The sequence below is a fragment of the Heterocephalus glaber genome, unplaced genomic scaffold, assembly GCF_053883595.1.
Source record: "Heterocephalus glaber isolate CG9 unplaced genomic scaffold, H.glaber_assembly_v1.0 deba00001058, whole genome shotgun sequence".
Taxonomy (NCBI): Eukaryota; Metazoa; Chordata; class Mammalia; order Rodentia; family Bathyergidae; genus Heterocephalus; species Heterocephalus glaber.
Window position 1 is genome coordinate 1849343 of NW_028258184.1, and position 23378 is coordinate 1872720.

The 23378-nt window shown below is 33.9% G+C and overlaps 1 protein-coding gene across 6 annotated transcripts in view; it reads left to right on the plus strand.

Annotated features, from left to right (window-relative positions):
• The first annotated feature begins 579 nt into the window (after positions 1–579).
• Tfpi (tissue factor pathway inhibitor) overlaps positions 580–23378 on the plus strand; it is a 67348-nt gene continuing 44549 nt past the window's right edge. For 2 of the 6 annotated variants that reach the window (XM_087209632.1, XM_087209634.1), the window contains exon 1: positions 582–860. The gene's annotated coding sequence lies outside the window, so the exon portion shown is untranslated. Of the gene's footprint in view, positions 861–23378 lie in introns of all 6 variants that reach the window. The other 4 variants (XM_004872312.4, XM_087209629.1, XM_087209630.1 and 1 more) reach the window with 3 other exon arrangements.

Below are 23378 nucleotides of genomic sequence, written 5' to 3' on the forward strand. Positions count from 1 at the left end.
TAAATATGATAAATATGTAATTTAAAAAAAAAAACCTGGGGGGAAGTTTTTTAAAGCTGTCTATAAAAAATTTTAAAACATGAAAAAAGAAGTTATTCAAACATGATAATGTTGGCAGCCATTTAGGTTGGTTTGCAGGCCACTGCCCAATCAAAGGCCATTTATTTTGGTAAAAAGGAAAATGGATTTATTCAAAGTTAGCTCAGGAGACAGAGGGGCTCATTTGCATCAAATCAGCATCTCACCTGGTTCAGGTGTACTAGGGTCTTTTACAGCAGGGACGTGCTCCTTGGGGAGGGACTACAAGGAACAATAGACATGGCTGGGCTTTCAGCCCTTCGGGACCCAGACCTCTCTCCCTGTGACCCAGGATGGGGAACTTCAGAGAAGCTGCTTGTCTCTAACATTAGAAGAAAAAAATCTAACTTTTAAGATTCCCTTTTGAGATGCCAGTAACAATAGGGTCTAAACTTTCAGTGTGAACGGTATCTTTCACGTGTTTCCTCCACTGAGGGGGAAAGGCAGGCTTTGGGAGTTTGGCCGGAGACTGAGCAGAGGGGTGACCTCACAGGAAGCAGGCTCTTCCAGCCCAGCCCGCAGCCCTCCGGCCCTCCCAGACACAGACACCCGCAGCAGAGGCATTTTGGGCTTCTTACCTCCCCTGTAACCTCCCCTGTCACTGCCCGCGGGATCAGATTCCACTTCCTTCTGGACTGTCCAATCCTCATTTTCCTCATCTGTTTAAAAGAAGAACTGGAGAAGAGAAATCCTCATTTTCAAGTCTGCAAGGGGAAAGCAAAATAACCTCAAGCCCGCTGAGAAAAAAATCTTTGCAAGAAATTTCTTCAGAGATTTTACTCGTGAGTACTGGGGAATCTACCATCCAGCCCATGAGAAATTACTTTTCTTTCCTTTTCTTGGGGGAAAAAGACGGCAAAGAAGGGCAGTGGAAGATCACCTTTTCTTCTAAAATGAAAATCAGCTCTTCTTCATAAACAAAGTAGACTGATATTGCAACATCAAATTCAGTTCTCAGCATTTTGTGATAAGTTCTTCAGTAAATGTATTAGCAGTGTTTCTGTGTTTCAGATCGTGAACGTTATTCTATGTAATTGGTTAGATGTAGCTTTTTCATCACTTTAAAATTGTACTACTTTAAGATTGCAGATTCTTTAGTAATTGTTTCTGCTTAATTGGAGTTTTTTGAAGGTTTGGTTTACCTTTAAGTTTCATTCAGTAAAGTATAAAGAATTACAATAAAGAGTGCCCGTCAGTCTAAAATGAAGTACAAATGTTAGAACTTTTGTAATCTAAATTAAATAATTTATGCCAGCAGTAATGTCTCTAAAAAAAGTTTTACATGTTTCCAAAGATGAAAGATCATATTCTGAGATATTTAATAAAGATACTTATGATCAAGTCAATGTATTATGCACATGTGTAAGTTAAAGCAATAGATTACATACATACATGATGTACTGTTATATTCTTGTTGGTTAACAAATGATATTAAATTATGCTTCTAGTAGTAAAGAAAAGCATATAATAAAGAGATATACTCCCATAGAACTGGAATTATTTAATTGTGGAAAAAGCTCATTTCTCTTTTAAAAAGAATTATGAAAAACTGAAGCCCAAGAAAAATGCCATGTGGGAAAAATGAAAAGATAAGTGACAGGCTCACTGTGACTCAGTGCTCTGGAAATTAGTCACAGAGTGACTCTGTATAACATGAGATAGCAAAAACATCCAGGGCAGAACCCACGCAGGAAACATAGCTGAGAGAGCTGTATTTCACGAAAAAGTCAAAATAATTACGTCAGAGAGGGAAAGTTATGACAACGCTGAGATACTGCAAACTCCTTGAGCCGGACAAAATCATTTTACAAAATGTTTTAAGTACTCTTTTAAAATTCTTCATTCTAGTGCACAATTACTTCAGAGCAGATGATTTATATCTCAACTAATTCTTATATAAAAGAATGAATATGCTCTTTGATGCTTAGGTGAAGATGGAATGTTCATTTGAAAACTATGGGTTAATAAAATGGCATAAATATTAACAGGATTAATAAAAATTTATGGATCTTTATGTACATAAAGATATAAAACATAAAACCTTAAAGGAAAATTTTGAAGTACTTTTAACAGTGGGAGTAGTTCTTTTAGGAAATCAAATTTGTCTTCTTCAGGTGAGCGGAGGATCTTTTTAGAAACCTTAATGACATATTCACTACTGGTCAGTCGCTCTCACTATTGGATATGCTGAACTGGACATGCATTTGTTTTGCTTCTTCTTCGCCTTATACTTTGTTACCTGTAAACGTTTGTTGTGACTCCAGTGACTAAATCAAGTGCTTTCCTTTTGGAACTGTGACTCCTGAGCAAATGAATTTTTTCGTCACTTGATTTTTGATGCTCTGATGACTGTCTCTTATCCTGTGTTTATGTGTTGTTGGTTGGACAAGTAATTTGACCAGCATCTTCTATTACTCAGTTTTAAAAGAATAATACAAAAAAATCTAAGAATATCTTTGTGTGAAAGTACAGTTTTCAGAACATTCACTCTGTTCCTAAGCATTAGTCAAATTCAGATGGTAAGATGACAAGCTACTGGATGAAAAAAGCCAAGTTCAAAAGACTTCATTTATTTGCTGGAAGTGAGGAATCTATCTAAATAGTACATGTGCTATCGATTATTTAGGAACAATGAACTGATTAAATTCAGTGACACAATCTGATTCCAAAGTAAACATACTTGAAAAGAAAACAAAAGAGATGATATGAAAAATGAATAGATTAGGATTTTCAATACAAGTTTATTAGTATAAATTAAGTAAATTGAAGGATAATACAGATTAAAAAGATAAAATTGTATCACCAGTTTACTTTTACTATGTAGACCGGTTCTAAGAATGGTACTACAATCGGTATACCTCATGTAGTATCAATAAAGGATTTCCCTACACGCTGCCCTGTTTTGTTTACTATCTGCCACTTAATTCATTTGGGTAATTTAACTTGGCAGATTGTCTTTTTAAATGAAAAATTTTTTTGAAGGTATCAATATTCAAGGTAGCTTCTGCTACCTTTTATAGAAATACAGGTACAGTGTAATTCTTTTCGATTATTGCTGTGTGTGTTAGAGAAACTGAGTTTAGTTAACATCCAGAGCCTATTGGAGTCCTTGTTTTTGGAGATCTAATTGCACTAAAATGAGTAAAGGGCACATTTTTTTCCAGCAAGCTAGACCACCTCCTTTGGCGCTCTAAGGTTCTCAGCCACTGCTTTCTTAGAACAGCTTTATGCGTCAGCGCCGGAAACTCCTTACTCTCCTGTGTTCACTTCTCCCAGTGATGAGAGCCATGAAGAGCCAGACCCTAGGGTATCCAAAAGCCGAGGACAAAGTAGTCTTTTCCACTTTTCCCACCCAACAGTAACAAGTACTCTATGTCAAAGTCACTGCTTTCAGCTCTCTTGGGCCTCTATGTTCTTGCTTAGCTGGAACATCTACATTTTAAAATTAGTTTTTAAAATAAAAGTTTGAAAGGACACTGTGGCCCACCCTGGAAGTCCCAGTGCTGCAATAATACTACCCCAGTAGCTTCATCTGGTATTTGGACCCTTCTGGGGAGACTTGGAGTTGTTGAAAAATTTCTCAATCAAAATGTGAATGAAGAAATATTGTATGTTTTCAGTTAGTCTAGTAAAGCAACTTGAAGATCAGGATTGTGAACATATCCATTAACAGGACCCTAATAAAATGTAAAACATGTTTTGATTCCCACCTCATGTGCCAGAGGCACGCTTGAATTGTATTATTGCACCTTCAATGCCTCCACCACTCAGGCAACCTGGGACAGTATTTCCTCCTATTCTTGATCTTGTCCATTTCTATCAAAACCTTGAGTTCTATAGTAATTCCCTCACCTCCTTTCTTATTTTCCAAGGTTTAAAAGTAGAGTAAGTCTCAAAATGCCACCACTCTCCGAAATAATGGTGTTTGTTGTGGGCATTTTGATAATAATTTTAAAGTTTATTTAGGAAGCTTCAAAATCTAAGGTTGTTTTTCAAATGAGTCAAAATGTGTGTATTAAGATGTCATGTGTCTACTTTTCTTTTCTTGGTCTACTGACTTCAAATGTACCTAAGTGCAAAAGGAATGAAGTTCTGATGCATAACACATCAACCTTAAAAACATTAGGCTGAGAGTAATAAGCCTGAGCCAGAGGGACGGAGTGTGTGGTCGTGTTTACACGAATATCTGAAGTAGGGAAACTCATAGGGAGAGAGTTGCTGCTCACCAGGGACTCTGTAAATGGGGAGTACTGCATGGTTCGTGCAGAGTTTCTGTTTGAGGTGATGGAAAGTTTTACAGATAGATATTGGTTGCCTAGCACTGTAACTGTAATTAATGACCATGAGTTGTGCACTTAAAAATTGTTCAAATATCAAATGTCATAGTATATTTTACCATGATAAAATTATTCAAAATTGCATTAATAATTCTATAAGAGGAATTCCAGATTCTTGAAGCATATCTCTTTATATTTTCTAAATTAACATATTAAAATGATAAATGTTTAAATGATAGTTGCCTGAATTTTTTAAAATAAGAGGATCTTTACAATGAAATTTTCAACATTTTTGTAAGATGTTGCTATTTGGGGGCTAATTGCTTTTTCATAACAATTTCTTTCTGGTTATAGTCTTAGGGTAATTCCAACCTCCTATGATGAGTTGGAAAGTATTCTTTCCATTTGCTTAAATATTCTAAATGATATATGTAAAATTGATATTATGTCTTCATTAAGTGATGGGTGGCATTCTCTAATAAAGCTATCTGGCTAGTCTTTGAAGTTTTGAAAGTACATAATTTAATTTTTAAACTAGCAGTAGGACTATTCAGGTTATCGATTTCTTTTTGAGTGGTCTTTAGTACTTTGTGCATTTCAAGGAATTGGTATCTTTCACCTATGTTGTCAAATGTTGATATAGTGTTAATAGTACGTGTTTAAATTTATCTATTTTGCCCAAGAGTCAGTCTTTGGATTCACTGACTCTATTGAGTTGCTATTTTTATTTCATTGATTCCCACTCTGATATTTATTCTTTTCTTGCTGTGTATTTCTCGATAAATGTTGCTTTACCTTTGTTTCTTTATATTATGTTGTGATATGCTGTGTTTTTATTCAATTCAAAATATTTTTTAATTTCCCTGAAATTTCAATGTTGATCCATAGACTATTTAGAACTATTATTTTATTTCCAGATTTGGGGGTATTTTCCAAAAGATGTAAAATGTCTTTTTTTTACTTATTTCCAGTTTAATTATATTAACATAGGAGTTCATATTTTATATGGTCTGAATAATTTCTAACTTATTGAGACATAGTTCATGACTCTGAACATGATGTAATTTGGTAAATGTTCTGTGTGTTCTTGAAAAGTATAGGTATTATGCTATTGTGAAATGGAATATAAAGGTCAATCAGATCAAGTTATTTCATAATGCTGACCAAAGCTTTTACATCCTCATGAAATATTTTTGTCCAGTTTGCCTTCTGAAGACTGGAACATAGTTATTGTAATATCTGACTATAATTCTGTATTTTGACTTTCAATTCTGTTAGTTTTTGCTTCACGTAATTTGAAGCCCTGTTGTTTGAAAACTAAGTATTTATTTTTTCTCTTGACTTTTCCCTTTTATTACTATAAAACAACTCTGTTGATCACTGATAAAATCATTTCTTCCAAAGTGTAATTTCATATCAATATAGACACCCCAGGATTCTCTTGATTGGCATGATCATGGAACATTATTTTGTACTTCTGACTTGTGTTTCACATAGAAAGTGGGTTTAGTTAGGCAGCATACAGTAGGTACTTGCTATTTCATTCCATCAGACAGTATCTGCCTGTAAATGAGGGAGTTTGCAATATTTCCATTTGATGCCATAGTGACCTGTTTGAGTTTGTCTTTCTCATTGCTCTCATTGCACTGTTGGTTGTATTCTCATTTCCTTTTTAATGACTTTTAGTTTTTTAGATTATTATATATAATGTTTTATCTTCTTTGTTGGTTTGTTATAAATCTTTGCTTCATTTTAGTGGTTTTGGGGGATCTTGGGGGGATTAGAGTCCACATCTTTGATTTATTTTAGTCTACCTGAAGTGATTTTAATCCCCTTCTTCTCTTATGGTAGAAGAATCTTCAACAAATCTATCCCCCCCCCCCCCCCCCCCCGCCGACTCTGGGCTATTGTTTGTTGTCAGATTTTTGTTTCTAGGGATGTTGTAACCAATGCACTAATATGTTATTATATTGATGTCAAACACTTAGGAATTTTTAAAAAATAAACTTTTTGCCATTGGTGCCTCTTTTCCTTCTTTAGATATCTTCTTTTCCAAGACTACACTTATATGTTAACTAGTTAAGATTCTTAAAGTTACCTCATAGCCCACAAATGCTCCACTTATAATTTTTGGGTCACCTTTTTTTTTTGTCTCTGTGTTCAGTTTGCACCATTTTTATCATTATTTTTCAAGTTTACTAATCCTTTCTTCTGCCTGGCTTAATTGGTATAATGTACTTTTTATCTTACGTATTATTGTTTCCATCTCTAGAAAGTTGGTTTGAGTCTCCATTTTTTTAAGCCTCTACTTGATACACTCAGTATTTTCTCTAGCTTCTTGATAATATGGAATACAATTAAAACTACAGTTTTAATATCCTTTTCTACTAACTGTACTTTTCATCATTTTGACTTTTCTCATTATGGATCATATCTTATTGTTCTTTGTATGCCTAGTAATTTGGATGTGGATAACTGATACTGTGAATTTTACTTTGTTGGTTGCTAGACATGTTGTATTTCTATAAATTTTCTCAAACTCCACTGTGGGTTGCAGTTAAATTACTTGGGAACAGTTTAGTATTTCATTGTCCGTCCATTAAACTTTGTTAGGCAAGGTCAAAGCAGTGTGTATTCTATGGTTAATGTTTTCCCCGCTACAGAGGCAAACAACCTTTCTTAGTGGGGGACTCCATGCTCCAGGAATCTTGTTTCTGCTGCTTGGGGCAGGAAATTATCTCAGCTTTATCTGTGCTGCAAGCATTGCTCCTTTCACTTCCACTGGTTCTCACACACCTTTGAGTACTCTCATGCATGCATTGATTCGGCTGAACACTTTAAGTCTCTCTGAAGATCTTTAGATCTGTTTTTCTAAATACTCTATCTCTACTCTCAGGAATTCTGCCCTCCATATTTTAGCTGTGCTGTGGGCCTCTCCGGGCTCCTGGGTTTGTCTCCTATACTCAGAGAGAACTGGTTTCTCGCATTGTCCACCCTCTCTGAACTTCAATTTGGAAATTCACTTCAGGCAGTGTATTGGAGCAAATGCAGAAACACAAGGCTGGGCTCTTGTTTCTTATCTGTTTGGCTCCACTTCCAATGACCAACGTTATCTCATATATTTCCTCTTTAGTCAAGTGCCAATATACATCCAGCCCATATTTACCCAATTTTGCTACAAGTAGGACTACCTTCTTAACATTGTATTTAATAGTATCTTAAAAATAAAAAAAATGCAAACAGAGAAATTTTAAGGACACAAATTCTGTAGTGTATTATTTTGTCTGAATAAGGTAAACACGTTATTGTCTGTTATGTCCCAAGAACTATGTTATACTTGAAACTTTTAAATTTACTGTTTCTACAAAGTAGTTATTTCATCTCTGATAAGCAGTTTATTTGTTCAATATATGTTTTTTGTCAATAGCTTTTTGGGAAACTAATATCTCACTCTCTTCTCTTTTCAACAACAAATGAGTTCCACATGCTGGAAATAAGTCAGACTTTTACTTGTTCATAGGCCCTTCCCAAACCATGAGCGGTCCATGTCCTGGGGCCCCTAGAGTTTTATCAGGAATTATAGATTGTTGTTCTTGATAGTTTCCCATCCAAGTTTCTCCTAATTGCTTTCCCTCATCTGCTTCCTGGATACTTCCACATATAGAAACCAGTGGAAAGTAAATACAAATGAGAACTTTCTCTTGTGAAAGGAGGCATACTAATTGAGGCAGGCAGATAAGTCTGAATGACAAATGTACACCAAATTTATACTAGTACTGGAAATTAGTTTTACATTTATGTAGGAATGTGTACCTTTTTCAAGTTTTTGTGCATCTTATTTAAGTTCCATTGTTTTAAGTTCATTTAACAAAACTAATTAGAAACTGAAGAAAGAAAACAGTACACGATATAGAAATTATAGAGTCCACATTCTAATGCTAAATGTGGTACTAAAACCTTTTGCGATGCTCGCTGTATCTTAGAAATATCCAGGCCTTCCTTTTAGTACCAAGCAAGAAATGTATTCTAGTTCAAGACTTCCTAGAATTAACTGACTTTTGCATGCTTTTAACTTAAGAAATTGCTGAAGAATGTGCCGACTGAGGAAAGACATGATTGAGATTAGCATTAAGTCACATACCACGGAAGATCTTTTTTTTTTAAATGCAGTTAGCTCTACATGAACCTGTTTGCAAGACCTTTCAAGTTTTCAATCATTAATTAACACTCTCAAAAAAAGTAAGAACAGTGTGTGAGGCATCAACATTTCCCGAACCACCAACATGTCCCCATGAGCAGTTACATGCCTCGTGTATCACCACATCCTTATGGGAGGGGAGGGCACAGAAACACAAGTGACCACTTATTCATCCCAATGGATACTAGAAGCTTCACCTGTAGAAGACATGGGTAATCATCCTTAGGCAGTCTTCAAGAATGCATGTGAAAAAATACCTGTGCCTGTGTTTATTTGCATGCTACAAGAGAGTCCATAGCTTTCTTAAGATTGCTAAGGAGCTTGTAAACCAGCATAAAAGATGTATGTGGCATGTGGTTAAATAACTAAAAAAATAGTATATATGGTTAAGATCAAAGAGATCATCAAGCAATAACATATCCTGAAAAGGGCAAGATAAATAATTCCCTGCCAGATAAATTTGGCATGGAAGAGGGGTGAGGTTGGATAAGAGATACTATAGAAAAAAAGCTCAATAAAAGACAAGACTGTCCTTTCTAAAGCCAAGGAAGTGATAAAATCATTTCAAGATCTCTCAGTTCTATGATTGTATTTCAATAAGCAAATTCAATTTTAATATCTTCAAAGGTGAGCACTATTATATGCATTTAGTATAGTAGATAATTTATAAGACACGAAAAGTAAACAATGTGATACATTTTAATCATTTACCAATTAACCTAATTATTGAAATAGCTAATAAATATCAAATCCCTGGTCTACTTCCCCTGAAAATTACAATCAAAGGATTTAATGAATTTAACATGAAAACATTATCTCATTCCTGATTATATGATTATGTGGTAGGTAGCATTTGAACAGGAAAAAAATGGAAATTTAAACAAAAGATAAAATAAAAAGCATTTAGAAAATGAGGAAAGAAGAGGAAGAATGAACTATTTATTGGATGCTGATAATTTAAAAGGAAGAGGGATTAATTGTCATTCTTTGGGCAGCCCAGGGTCCTCCTTTTTCAAGGGTCTGACATTTTACAATCTGAATGGAAGTAGCTGAGGATCAGCTTACTCCCAACTTCTGGAGGGACATTACTCAGTTGCTTCAGGTCCCTGTTCCTCTAAACTGGTGATTCAGAGCCGCTGAATTCAGGCTATCTGAACAGATGAATATAGACACTAACAGCTGTAGTTCCAATCTTGAACCAACTCAGACTGCTTCCACATACTTTCTTTAACAGCAAAGTTGGAGTTCTGGAGGTTTTCCACATTATCATTGCTTTTTATGACTGGAAGTACTCTCACTGACAGCACTGAAAAAATGGCTCACTGCTGGTTTGACATTTTAGCCAATATTTTAAAGTTTTTCTAGTGAGAAAGTTACTTGAGCTATCATATCTGAAAACAAATTACTCTAAAAATGTAAACGAGTATATTGAGTCTAAACTTTTCTCTTTTTTCCCTAAGGGACATAGTACGGTAACATTTGGTAGGAAATTTCCATAAGTGAGTTAACATTTTGTTGTTCTTTCCTCATACTAAGCTAAGAAAATCAGCTGTAGAAAAGTTGAGAAGTCTACAATGTATGTGTTTAAGAAGAGACAAAATCTGGGAAGGAATGACACTTTGAAGGAAAATGAAGAACATGGCCTGAATTTAGCTATTGATCCTTGAAATTAAAAAATAATATTTACCTGACTTACAGAAGCTGTGAACCAAGGTTCTCACATGAACTCTGTAAAGAAAGGTCTCACTTGTTTTTCATTTCTTTGCAAACGCACGTAACTCCTGCACACCGATGGCACACTCAGTATAAATTATTAGATTAAGAGAATTGAACATTAATTAAATAACCGAAAGATAAAGAGATGATATGGCCCTGAAATATTATTTGCTTATCTTACTGCATAATGGGTACTTGGAAGAGTAAATGCTGCAGGCAACAATGCCACAAGTAGTAACAAGTCTCCCGTATCATTATTTCGCATATCTACAGCAGGGAAACGCATTTAACATGCTCACTTCTTTTCCTTTTCTTTTCAAGCCAAGATTCCTTTTGTACATTTGCATTTTTTCCATTTCCTTCTTTTTGAAGCTCCTGGCATGAGAACCTTAGCAGAATTATATTCTCAGAAACCTGCATTTTGGTTTGGGTATAAAATATCAATTTTTATTTATTCTTTCTCCATGAGTAGATGAAAATAATACGATATAAGGAAGTTTGCTTTTAACCATTTTGAGTTAGCATCAGAATCTGAGATGTCATGAAGAGAAAGGTGAACTCATTCAAAAAGTGAGTGTGACTTTCTTCTGAAAATTCTTTGTCCAAATTTAATGGTAAAATACAGGCACAATTTTTCCACGTTTTTCCTTAATTCAGTCTTAGTAGTTATGGAGAACTAATGTATTATTATCACAAGAAAGAAAATTTTGCATTATTTCTTTTACTATGTTTCTGACTTTGTTCATCGTATTTTTAGTACTTAAAGATTTATAGCACCTCGCATTCCGTTACTGCTTCGCAGTTTTCCTTTGCCCTGTCCAGGATCAGCACTCATTTTCCAAAACTGGTAATGCGAATGAACGCTCTCCACTGTCATTTAGGAAAAATACTTTTTCTTCTTTAATAACATAAACATCAAAAGTAAGAAAAATAATTATTTGAATTTTTCAACTTCGATTTTACGTAGAGAACTTTGGCCCAAAGCAGAATGTAAAATTTTCCTTATTATAATTTGACTAAATTGTAATTTATAGAGATTCTAAGAAATCTGATATTCACAGGGGGGAAATGACAAATGTCTATGAGAAGAGTGGGCCTTTCTGAGCCTTGCAGTTACCTTTGCCTAGGTGATCAGGACTTCTGAGTTTGAGTCGAAGCCCTGTTGAAAGGTAAATGCAAGACTTTGAAAAGAAAACTGGTTTCTCAGTTTCAGTTTCCTCACTAAAATACCAGAATATTTCAGATACTTTTCTTCATCGTTTTTAGATCTAGTACTTTCTACTTGTATGGCCTTGTGTACATTTTAGGATTTTTAAAAAGTTTTTAAAATAATCAATAGTTGGCTGTATGCTCTCTTTGTTTAATATCAAGATATTCACTGGCAGGTATTGTTTCTTTACCATGAGGTTATATTCACTTTCCTCTGTTATACTAAGAATAACACACTGGGAGGTTTGTAATATCTTTATTCCTCGAGGAAACTCCCCTGCTCTACAAAACCACATGTGACAAGCCCTTCTGTATCAAAAAGACAGAATAATTAGGGAATTTTACAATGAGTAATTCTCCAGAATATTACGGCTTCCTGCAACAACAGTCAAATCCCAAAAGAGTTTCTCTCCTAGATTAGCCAATCTGTTAACAAACAGGAATAGAGTCTGCAAGTACATTGGGAAATCTTTTGTTTTTATTTTTGTTCTTGTTTTAGGAAAAAACGCTATATGTTCTAATATTAATTTACTTCTCCTACTTAGTGTTTTGCTTTATTATTTCCCATATTTTATCTTTTGTCTTGATGAATTTTAAAAATGTAACCAGAAAATTCCACCCTTTCACAACAAAAAATATATTAATATATTTTCATAGTTTTGGTTCAGAAGTGTGATTTTACTAACTTAAAGAATCATCACACTTCTGAACATAGAAAATATGCATAAAGGAAAAATTATCACTCAGTAGTCAAGTTATAAGCCACTTGTATCTTCCCTTCCAATGCCTTTCAAAGTGCTGCTTCTTTTAGTCTTTATCTTGTTCCATTCATATCTAACTATGAGCCATTCAGATGTTTAATTACTATATTTGGGGAGAATTTTTGAACTTCAAAGACAGCAATTATCAGAGAGTGATGTTTTGGGATCCCAACAGCTCAGAAAACTTTTAATGAGAAGTTACTAATATCCAATTTCATCTTACCAAGAGAAAACATCATACCTTCATACTTTTAAAAGTCCCCTACTTTTTATCATTTCAGAAAGACAACTCAATCCTTTTTCACATAAAAATTTAAATCATAACAAAATTTAAATCATAACAAAATCATATCAAATTTACTTGTATTCCCTGCTGCTCATCAAGAATACTTCTCAGTCTCATTCCATGGGAGAGGAGAAACATATTTTTATTCCAGACCAAGGTTAAACCTCCTTCACCTGTCTGTGCTCAGGATATCTTGTTCTGGTCATTTTTGAAGAGAATTAAACTGTACCCCCTAGTCTGGGGATGTAGCTGTGGTACACCACTCCTCTGGCTCAGGAGGTCCTAAGTTTGATCCCCAGTACCATGAAATAAAAACAAAATCAATTCTTTTTCTTGTGTGGGGGAGTACCGGGGATCGAACTCGGGTCCTTGAACAAAATCAATTCTATATCCCCGAAATGTGTTCCCTTCAAATGTTATTTCTTATTGTAAATGCTATTATTGTTATACAGAAACACTTTAAATTATTATATATTATATTATATATATAATAATATCCTAAATTGCTGTCTTCATAGCCTTTGTTACTGCTCTCTTTCCAACCCAGCAGCTGCCAGCCCAGCACCCTCATACATCTTTTGCAGGGGGTTGAAGATGCCATTGTCGCTAAAGCCAATGTTTCTATTTTACCCTTGCCTTGTAGAAACTTCTGTGCTTTAGACATTGCTGACTTGCAATGAATCCTAAATGGACTCACTCCCTTAGCATTTTTGTCACTGTAACCCTTCAGGTTCTCTCCAACTTCTGTGGCCATTTCTTCTAAGTCTTCTTCTCAGATCTCTTTTTCTCTTCCTTGTTCCTCAGAGTTTGCTTCTCGAATATTCTTTCCTAGTTCACACTCACCTAATAGGTCATCAGGAAGGTTTTACAAGTTACTATTTCTTAAAGCACTTAGGAGAGTGTACTCCATGTCAAGGGCTATATAAATCATTGTGAAATACATTTCATCCACTTTACAGAAATAATGACCATTTATGTACTGATGGGACAGAGACCGGTAGCCCAAGCTTCAGGTCTGTATACTAATCCTAGCCTTCCTGTGTGGTTCCATGGGAAGCCTCACAACTATTTCAAGCAACTTCAAATTACTTCATCTTGAATTCAGCACCTTTGTTAAGGCGTCATATTGTTTCTCCACCTACACAGAAGCATCCATTCACCTTTTTAGGTCAGAAGATGTAGCTGCCCTTGATTCCTCTCTTTCTCACAACTGTGCTATCATTTTAATCATGAAATTCACATGAATTTATTTTTTATTTTCCCCACAAATCTGGCCACCTTCCTGCAAATCAATTTTTAAAATTTTATTACATTATAAGCATTTCTCATCCCAAAATGTGAAGCTTTTGATGTTCTAATGTTCCAGAGTACACCACAAATCACTCCATTAAAACTTTCAAGTATACATGTTAAGCAGACTTTGTAATTCTATGTGATTTTTTTCTGTCTGATAGCTTTTGTGATGCCATAATATAAAATGGATGGCACATATGATAATGTGTGAAGATTTTATATAGTACATTGTTTGATTGGATTACTTTGTGTTTCAGAAATCTGAAGAATCTTGAACAATCTGTCATCATTAATCTTATTCCTTAAATTCTCTTACTTCTTTCATTATGGTTTATTCTTTCTTAGAAAACTTATCATATAAAAGCAATTCTGTCTCCATTCAACTTACACACACACAAATTTCTCACACTTTCCCAGTCTGTCAAGTTTTCCCCCCAGAATTTCAAAAGTTTTTGGTATTCACTTTATTTAGTGTCTATCATCCTGACATTAACCCTTTCAGTTTGCAATGTTCATTAAGAGTTCTAATTCCCTTAGACTACCTACACAGTTAAACCTCTTTGAGGTTGATGATAGTATGATACAATTTACTTACATGCTGTTTTTTAATTTTTATTTTGTAGTGTTCTACAGAGAAGAGCCTCTACCTAACACTTTGTATTTACTGTCAATCTGAACTGAAATTATTATAAAAGAGGACAATCATAATGGATGGTGGTATTGATGACTGAGATGTCAGGAATACTCTGAACGCAGCTAATGATATAAAGCAGGATTTTAAAATTTGAGGTTAAACTACACTTCATTTTTATACTTGTCCCTTCCTTACCCACCCTTGCCTACTTCTGAGTCTTTTATCCTGTGGCTTTATTTGGGATAACTACTCTGAAAACAAATGTGCTAATTTTAAATTTTTTTTCTAACTGCTTTTATCAAACTTCACGTGGCATTTGGAAGCTCTGACTGCTGCTGTAGAAAATCATAGATCATGAAGCTTGTAGGCCTGCATTAAATTTTGCAGAGGAAAATCCAGCAGTTACTCACTCTGCTATGTGATTTACTCATCATGAGAACAAATAAGTCATCATAGGCTTCTTTAACAGATGAAAAACTTGAATCTCATAAATGTTTAAAGCTCTTCTTTAAAAAAAACAGATAATAATCGAATTTGGATCTTATTTATTTCTTCGGGGGGTGTTGAAAAAGTCTCACTATGTATCCCAGGCTGGCCTCAAACTCATTGTGATCCTCCTGCCTCAGCCTCCCGAGTGCTGGGATTACAAGCCTGGCTCTTATTTATTTCTTAAGCCGATTCTTTTCACATCATTTTGTCATATGGGCTTGCTCTATACATGAAATAACAACAACACTTATATTTGCTCTGTTTCACCTCTTTTTAATCCTTAAGTTACTTTAAAAGAAAAAAGAGCATGCAAGAGCAAACAGAACTTTAGCATTCCCAGTTTTTACTTTGCATCCCCATACTCTGTAAAACGTTTCTCCAATTTGCTTACATTGTGTTGCCCGTAAAGATATTTGCTGAAATCCAAATCAATAATTGATAAAATCTTAAAGCAACACACACTTTCTCACCATTAGGCAAATACAAAGAAATAAACATTTTGATACACTCCTGAACAAAGTATTGGCATTATACTCTGAGTATTAATTTTATAAAAATTAATATACTTAAAAATACACAAACTAGGGCCAGGGATTTAGTTCAGTGGCACCATGCCTGCCTCACAAGCACAAGGTCCTGAGTTTGATTCTCCAGTACCAAAAACAAAACAAAACAATCTTTAGGTCCAATAAGTCCTTTATTGTGAATTTGCCATAAAGAAACAATTAAGGGCATTTTGAAATATTGAACTACAAATATACTTATTATGTTGATGTTTGCAATTGCCAAAATAGAAATTATTTAATTGCCCCAAAACATGGGAATGACAAAATAAATTTCTAATTATCCAACAAAGATACTATGTAGTCATAAATGACATTATGCCAATCAGTTTAGAGAGATATTAATGTCATCATGTTCAGTGACAAAGGAAGTTATAAGAACACATATGTAGTGATCATTCATGTATGCACATATATGTAAGTACACAATATGCTCAATTATACGTATTCATATTCTATACATATGCAGTCATATGCAACCCTGATTGCCTCTGAATGCCTATGTTCATCGCTACTCAGTATTTTATAGATTCTATTTTATATTTTTTGAATAGGAACATAATATTTTTCCAATTTAAAAACACATTTAACTTTTAAATATGAAAATAACAGAGCAGTTAAAAAAAAGAATAGAGCAGTTAAATATATAGCTAAGAAATAAATGAAATAAAGCCTCTTTGAAAGCCAAGTTTTTAGAAAAGCAATAAGAAAATCTTTATCCTCAATCTTTCTACTGCTGCATGAAAGTATGTATTTTAGTATATTAAAATTATAAATAGATGGTAATAGTAGAATTTTACTAAATTAGAATAAATACTCTTGACAATAGCAAGTAGAACATTTGATTTGGATGTTTATAGCTACATAAATTATACTAAAAACCACATTTTTCTAAATGGCATCAAACAAAAATGAAATAGACAATTTCAGATATCTCCATTCAGAAGAATTTTTAATTATTTACCATTACCAGAGATGGAAAAATATTAAGTTTCTGATTGTCCCTAGCACTTACGAGCTTATTAAAATCACAAAATTACTGTATCAAAAGAGGAATGTAATGTAGGGTTTTTTGCTAAAAAAAAAATAGGCTGGCATTTTGGATACTGCTTTTAATCAAAAGATTGTAAAATACACATAGAAAAATCCTGAATATATTTATTACTCTATTATCAAGGGATTTTATAATAAGTACAAAAAGAAACTGATTACTGTGTCCCTTAAGGTGCTGATAAAATTCATCACTATTTAATTATGTGTCATGAGAAAAACTTTTTACTGAACATTTTTTTCTTTTCTTTCATTTATTTACTTATTTGTTTGTTTGTTTTTGTACCGGGAATCTAATGCAGGACTTTGAGCTTGAGAGGCAGGCGTGGCGCCACTGAGCTAAATTCCCAGCCTTTTACAGAACTTTCAATGCATTGATTTGTTTCATATTCATGGAGCTTGTTAGGTACCAGAAGAACAGACATAATTTAGGCAGGTAATGAGTATGTATTTGAGAGAAAAGACAATGTGTAAGTAAGTTTGGACTGTGAATCATAGGGACAGATGCAGTGAATTAAAAAGCAAAAGAGAAACTAGAACATAACCATGGAGCTATCTGAGCAGAGAGTTGACGCAGCAGCAGAATTTCCCTTGCACTCGTGATGAAGTCGAGAGATGAGGAGAAGCCCACGGGAAGGGATTTATCACAAAATTTCTCTTGGCTGCAGCTGAAAATGTCTTCTGGACTCAGAATATTTATTATACAACCTTTATTATGAAAAATCTCTAACTTCAAAATAAAATTTTCTATAATTACATAATTAGCTCACCCAACTAACTGATTGAGGAAAAAAATCTCAATTTTAGCTTATAAATATTGACTTTGAGAGCAGCACTTACTGCTCTTTACCACATGATTTGCAATTAGAATTTAAGAATGAAGGCAGAGAAAGACTTAACCATCGAGGTTCTGATTTTCCTACTACATCTTTTCTTCTTGTGGTGAATTTTTTTAAAAGATACTTTCTTATTAGAAGATATTAAACAAGTTATTTTCTCAGGACAGTTCTTCCTTGTTATGAAACAACCACAAAACAAATAAATACAATTTGGGCAAACTAGTTAGAAGGTATACTTTTTCCATTGGTGGCTTCTACATTTGTATAGGAATGTGCTAGGTCATGGCCAATCTTGCCTCGAGCTTCATAATGCAGCAAGGAATAGAACATGGCAGCCTGTACCCTTGCAGAAAGGGAAGTACTGGCTTCCATATCAGAAAGACTAGGCAGAGTCTTGCTCTGAACTGAATTGTGTTCGATAAAATTCTGTATGTTGGAGCCCTAATCCTCATTGTGCCTGTATTTGGAAATAAGGCTTTTTGAAAGTAATTAACATTAAAAGAGATCATAAGGTTTTCGTTCTAATCCAGTGAGATTGATGGTCCCTTTAAGAAGGAAAGGGGAGAGATGTATTTCTCTTGTGCTTTCTGTGCACATTGAGAGGAGAGGTCATGCCAGGACTTCCAGAGAAAGCAGCCATCATTTGCAATTCAGGAAGAGATCCCTCAAGGAATCATGTTAGTCCACACCTTGCTCTAGGACTTGCTAGTCTTCAGACTGTGAGAAATAAAATTCTGTTGTTTAAGGTATCCAGTCTATAATATTTTGTTATGTTGTTTCTGGTAAACTAAGACAGCTTCTGTGAGCTTTAGCCACAAAACTGTTCATGTCAGTACCAAGTGAAGATCCGTTTCAAGCCTTCTTAGCTGGTATAGAAATGATAGGACAGGAAAGCCATCTTAGACTGTGTCTTCAGCATTTTCGTCAGGCCTCTGCCCCGGAATAGTTCATTAAGGGCTGCCTCCCTGAAGTATTAAGGATTTTTTATTCATTTCTTACAAGCTTACCTATCAACTCAAATTGCAACTACAACATGGTATGTTCAGAGTTCCTAAAAACACTTTTAAATATGATTCCACTGTAAAATAATGATTGCTTTTATCAAATCTTTACTGTCTTTTTCAAATTATTACTTGACAGTTTTATTTTAATCACATTTTGTAAATATAATTTTAATAATATTTAATTTTATCAACATTCTTCAAATATCTGATAGTATAAAGAAAAAATTAAAGATATTTTTTCAAAATTAGATATAACTGCACTGTCATTTACAAGTTTGTCTTTTCCTTGTTTGGGGCAATTTATTTTATCATTTTGAACCACAATGTTGGCCTTTATAAAATGAGGATAAAAAAACAATAATAAATATTCAACAATAGAAAATGTTATTCTATTAGGACTGTTAAAGTTAATTTGAAACTGTGGAGTGATAACAAAATGACATCTAAATATGAAATCTAAACATAGTTTTATTATACAACATGAAAATCAATTCTGGATAATTTAAGAGTTTACTATAATTACATGCTCAAAAAGGGCTTCAAATGAAGTAGGATTTATTCTTTTCCAATGTTGTTTTAGCCAAGATTTTTTAAATATCTCTATATGTGGTTTTGATTTCATCTAAAGATTGAGGGGGAAAAAAGAAAAAATAATACCTGACAGATTTTCAAGTCTGTCATTTAGACAGTCCTTTGTTTAGGCTCATGCTAGGTTTTGACTGTTCAGTGAACTTTTGTGCCCTTTTCCCAAGGGTAAGTGGAAAATCCCCGGGTTTTCTAAGGTTTGTGACCTATACTCTTCACAAATGTGGTTAGTTCAGATTTGAGCCATACATATATTTTTTATATATATATATATATATAATATGTGTATGGAGTGATGTGAAAATATTTTACAATAGTATCATCACTTCTATCAATATTATCATCACTAATGAAATAGAGTTTAAATTAAGAAACAAAGCTAAGCAACTCACTGAATTAAAACTTAATAATAATCACAGTAAAAACATATTAGTTGTCAATCACATCTGTAGGATAGAAAATGAGATAAATTAATTTTTATCCTGTATTTCTCTTGGTGATATTGCCCAACATCTTTATTTAAAACCACAGTTAAAATACTACTTCAAGAGAAGTAAGTAGTAAGAAATAAGTAATATATTTGTGAATTATATTTCCCTGAATTAGACTTTGGTCTCTATTCCAGAAATCTTTTTTTTTTTATTTTAGGGATGCTGTGTGATAATATAATCCAGAATCTTACTAGTCATTGAGGCAAATGATGCTGAAAGTAAATTATGCATCTGTAACATAAATTTAGTACACCTATCCAGTTGGTTGCGCAGAATTATCATTTTTAAAAAAACAGTAAAATAGTAGATAAAAAGCCACTTTAAAAAAATAGTAAATAATTACTGTAATTACATTACATATTGTTTATAATGATGCATAATTATATCCTTAATAAAATTTTCCAAAAAGAAATGTGATATATGTATACATATATCTTATAGCCAGAACCTCATAATAATTTATTCTAATGTTTTTATTCATAGATAAATAAACTAAAAGACAAAATAATGGTGACAGTGATGGCTAATTTCCCCAGGAATGTGGGCCTAGGGAGAAGATAAATAAGGCTCCACGGGGACTTGGGAGATTTTGGTATGTGGTCCATGTAGTCTCAAGACATTGAGTTCCCTTGGGAAGCTGCCCAAACATTTATATTTCCACAATGTATGTTTTTCAGAAAATACTCTTTTTCTGAGAAAAATTTGACTCTCGGGCCTGCTGAGATTATCCGAGTGCCATGGAAGCCTTGTAAGAAATATTTTTAACAAAAGTTCATTTCCAGACCCTAGTTATCACGGATATGTTGGAATTTTCATCTGAGAGTACTACTTATAAAAGGCAAACTTCAAACCATAAAAGTAAAATGAAAAACTATTTGAAATGCTATATACTTGCTGTTTCCCTCTCCATAGTGTAGTTGTATTTTGTTTCCTTTCTTCATTCATTTTCTTTGGGATTAATGTATTGTCACCCCAAATGAGAAACAGAAAGGAAGGAAGGAAGGAAGGAAGGAAGGAAGGAAGGAAGGAAGGAAGGAAGGAAGGGAGGGATTGGGAGAAAAAGACACATAGGTTAAAGATAAAAAGTGAGTGCCAGGTTCAAGTGGGCAGAAGGCTTTGCACCCTGGGCTCACCTAGAGTGAGTGGATGGAAGCAATAAACACAAAGAACATGACAGCATTCCTGCTGCTGAGAAAATTGAATGACTCCTCATTTATTCCAAGGTACTTTTTTCTCCTTTTTCAGTTGTCAGGTTTTGTCTGTCATGTCTTTCATTGGTAGACTATAAAAAGCAGAGCAACCAAAATAACATCTATCAGACATACCAAAATATTTACTCAATTTCTAGGTTAATCACAAAACTTTAGTGTTCAGTAATATTTGATAAAGAAATTTTGAACTAAAAAGATTATATTAATGTCATATTTATAATTCTGTGTAAAGATAATATGTGATTTTCTAGATTGAAGATGAGAAATAATCCCTAGAACTAATGATAGGTTAATAATTGCCTACTGGTTGTATCCTCTTTCCCAAAATAATGTGTGAGAAATCTAATGCTATAATCCCAATCTACTGTTAAACAGCTTCATTCTGTGAGCTTCATACATAGAATTTATCATCCCATAAATTATCATCTATATCAGTATTTATTGCCATTACCTTTCAGCTTTTCTCTTCTGGCTATTAATGCCAAATAGCCAAAATATTTTAACTTCAATAGAGTTAGATCCATAGAAGACTACATTTTATGCTAAGGCATATACAGCTTCACCTTATCGTCTAGCAATTCTTGGTTCCCAGGTAAAGCAACTAAGAAGAAAAATTCTAGTACAGCCATAAAAACTTTCCAACTCAGTGCTATTTTTCAATTGTTTTTAGACCTTGAACAATCTGAGATGATATTCTCATCACTGAATAAGCTGCATACTCAAAGCAGTGTACTCAAATGGTATCAGATATTACAGGACAACTGGAAATGCAAGTCATGTCTGAGTGTGTGTATAGCACATGTAAAGCCCTGGGTTCAATCCCCAGCACAATGTCCCCCAAACTGAAACCAAACAATAAAATACAAGCAAACAACAATTATAACAGCTAATTTAATTAATTCCACTTAGCCTTCACAGAATACTAGGAGCAAATTTCTAGCAAAACATCCATTTTATAAATTAGTTAATGGGGACAGAATAAATACATTGACAAATTCACATAATTTATAAATCACAGAGCTAATATTTGAACTTTACAGAATTGGTTTGCATTCCTTTGCCAGGGGTACCATACAGGTTAGCATACATTTTAAATATGGTCCTTGGAGATCTTTTGGGGAAGAGGATATCTGACCAGGGCCCTAAACAAAAGAAGGGAGTTTGACATTACAGAATATTGTAGAAGAGTGTGTTCTGAACAGGAAATAACAATTGCAAAGTACTAAACCTAGAATGTGTGTGGCTTATTTAGAAATCAGAAGTTTAAGTGGAGCCAGAGAAGTGATTTGCAGTGTTCAGAAAGCCATGTGATTGCAAGCAGAGCTGAAAGCATAAGATGAAGGGATGCTGGGAATGACTACCGCACACCCATCCCTGGTGCAGTGGTTCTGCCTCTGCTGGTGCTGCTGATCTCCCAGCTCCCGCCTCAGGTGCTCGCGGCTCTCACACGGGTCCACCTGAGAAGCGGTCACTGTGCTGTCTGTCCAGAGCCACATGTGTCCCTGAGGTGCACATGAATCAATACTTATTTACTTCAGTAGTTGGATTTCTAACACAACAATGCAGAGTATTCTTGACTCCTCTGCCCTTTATATGCTTTATCTTCTTGATTTTTCAATTTTATCAATGTGTAACTGAAAAAATTTCTCCATCATTTTTGTGTAGTTCCACTGATAACCCTCTGTTTGTCATTTTAATCTGATGCTTTGTAGTATTCGAGCTATTATTCCTATTTATAATACTGTTTTTTCAATGTCTTTCCATATATCCTGGATTTTATCAGAGTACATATGACATTATTTTTTACACATGTGACATTGTATTTTTCTGGTTTATAAAATCTAGTAACATTTTCTCATTTGTAAAATTATCCCACATGGAATGTTGAATATAAGTTCCATAAGGATCCAGGCTTTGCCTATATTTACTAGACAAATCTAATTATAGACACACAAGGTCTAACCTTGTTAAAAAAACCAAAAAACTTCTGAGATCAAATCAGAATTCAAAGGAGATTTAGTAACAGTCTCTGAAGCCAATTGATCAGAAAGAGGTACTCAGCCTCAGAATCAGTTTACTGACTAAATATGATGGTGTTAAAAATATATTTGATTTTTATAAGTTATGAAAAAAATATGTATTTGATTCAATTTTTAAAATATATTAAATGAACTTTCATTGGTTAAATTTTCTTTGAAACCAATTAGTTCTCTACAATGAATAAATTTGAATGCCTAAAGCATTCATGATTAAACTGTCACAATATATCTTGATAAATCACACATAAGGAATGCTATTTAAAGTTGTTCAAAATAAACTAGGAGCAAGATTGAATCTATGATAGGTTTATCTGTATTAGAGGCCTGTTGTTGTGAATATAGCCTGCCACTAAGTCATTATCTGTCTTTGTCTTATTCATAGACACCATGAAACTGACTTCTATACTGTGCAAATTCAAATAAATAGTAAATATTGGATTATTTAACAGATGCCGGTTTAGTAAAAGCAATGCACAGTGACAGACCATACCTTTAAAATGATGCTACTGTTGTCTTAACAATGATATATCAACCAAATGAAAATAAAATAACTACTATGAATTGTCAGAAAAAAACATGGTAAATAAATTTTAAAACAGAGTACTAGAAAAATATCAAAGGAAATATTCCAATTTTACTTTTAAACTGATAAACT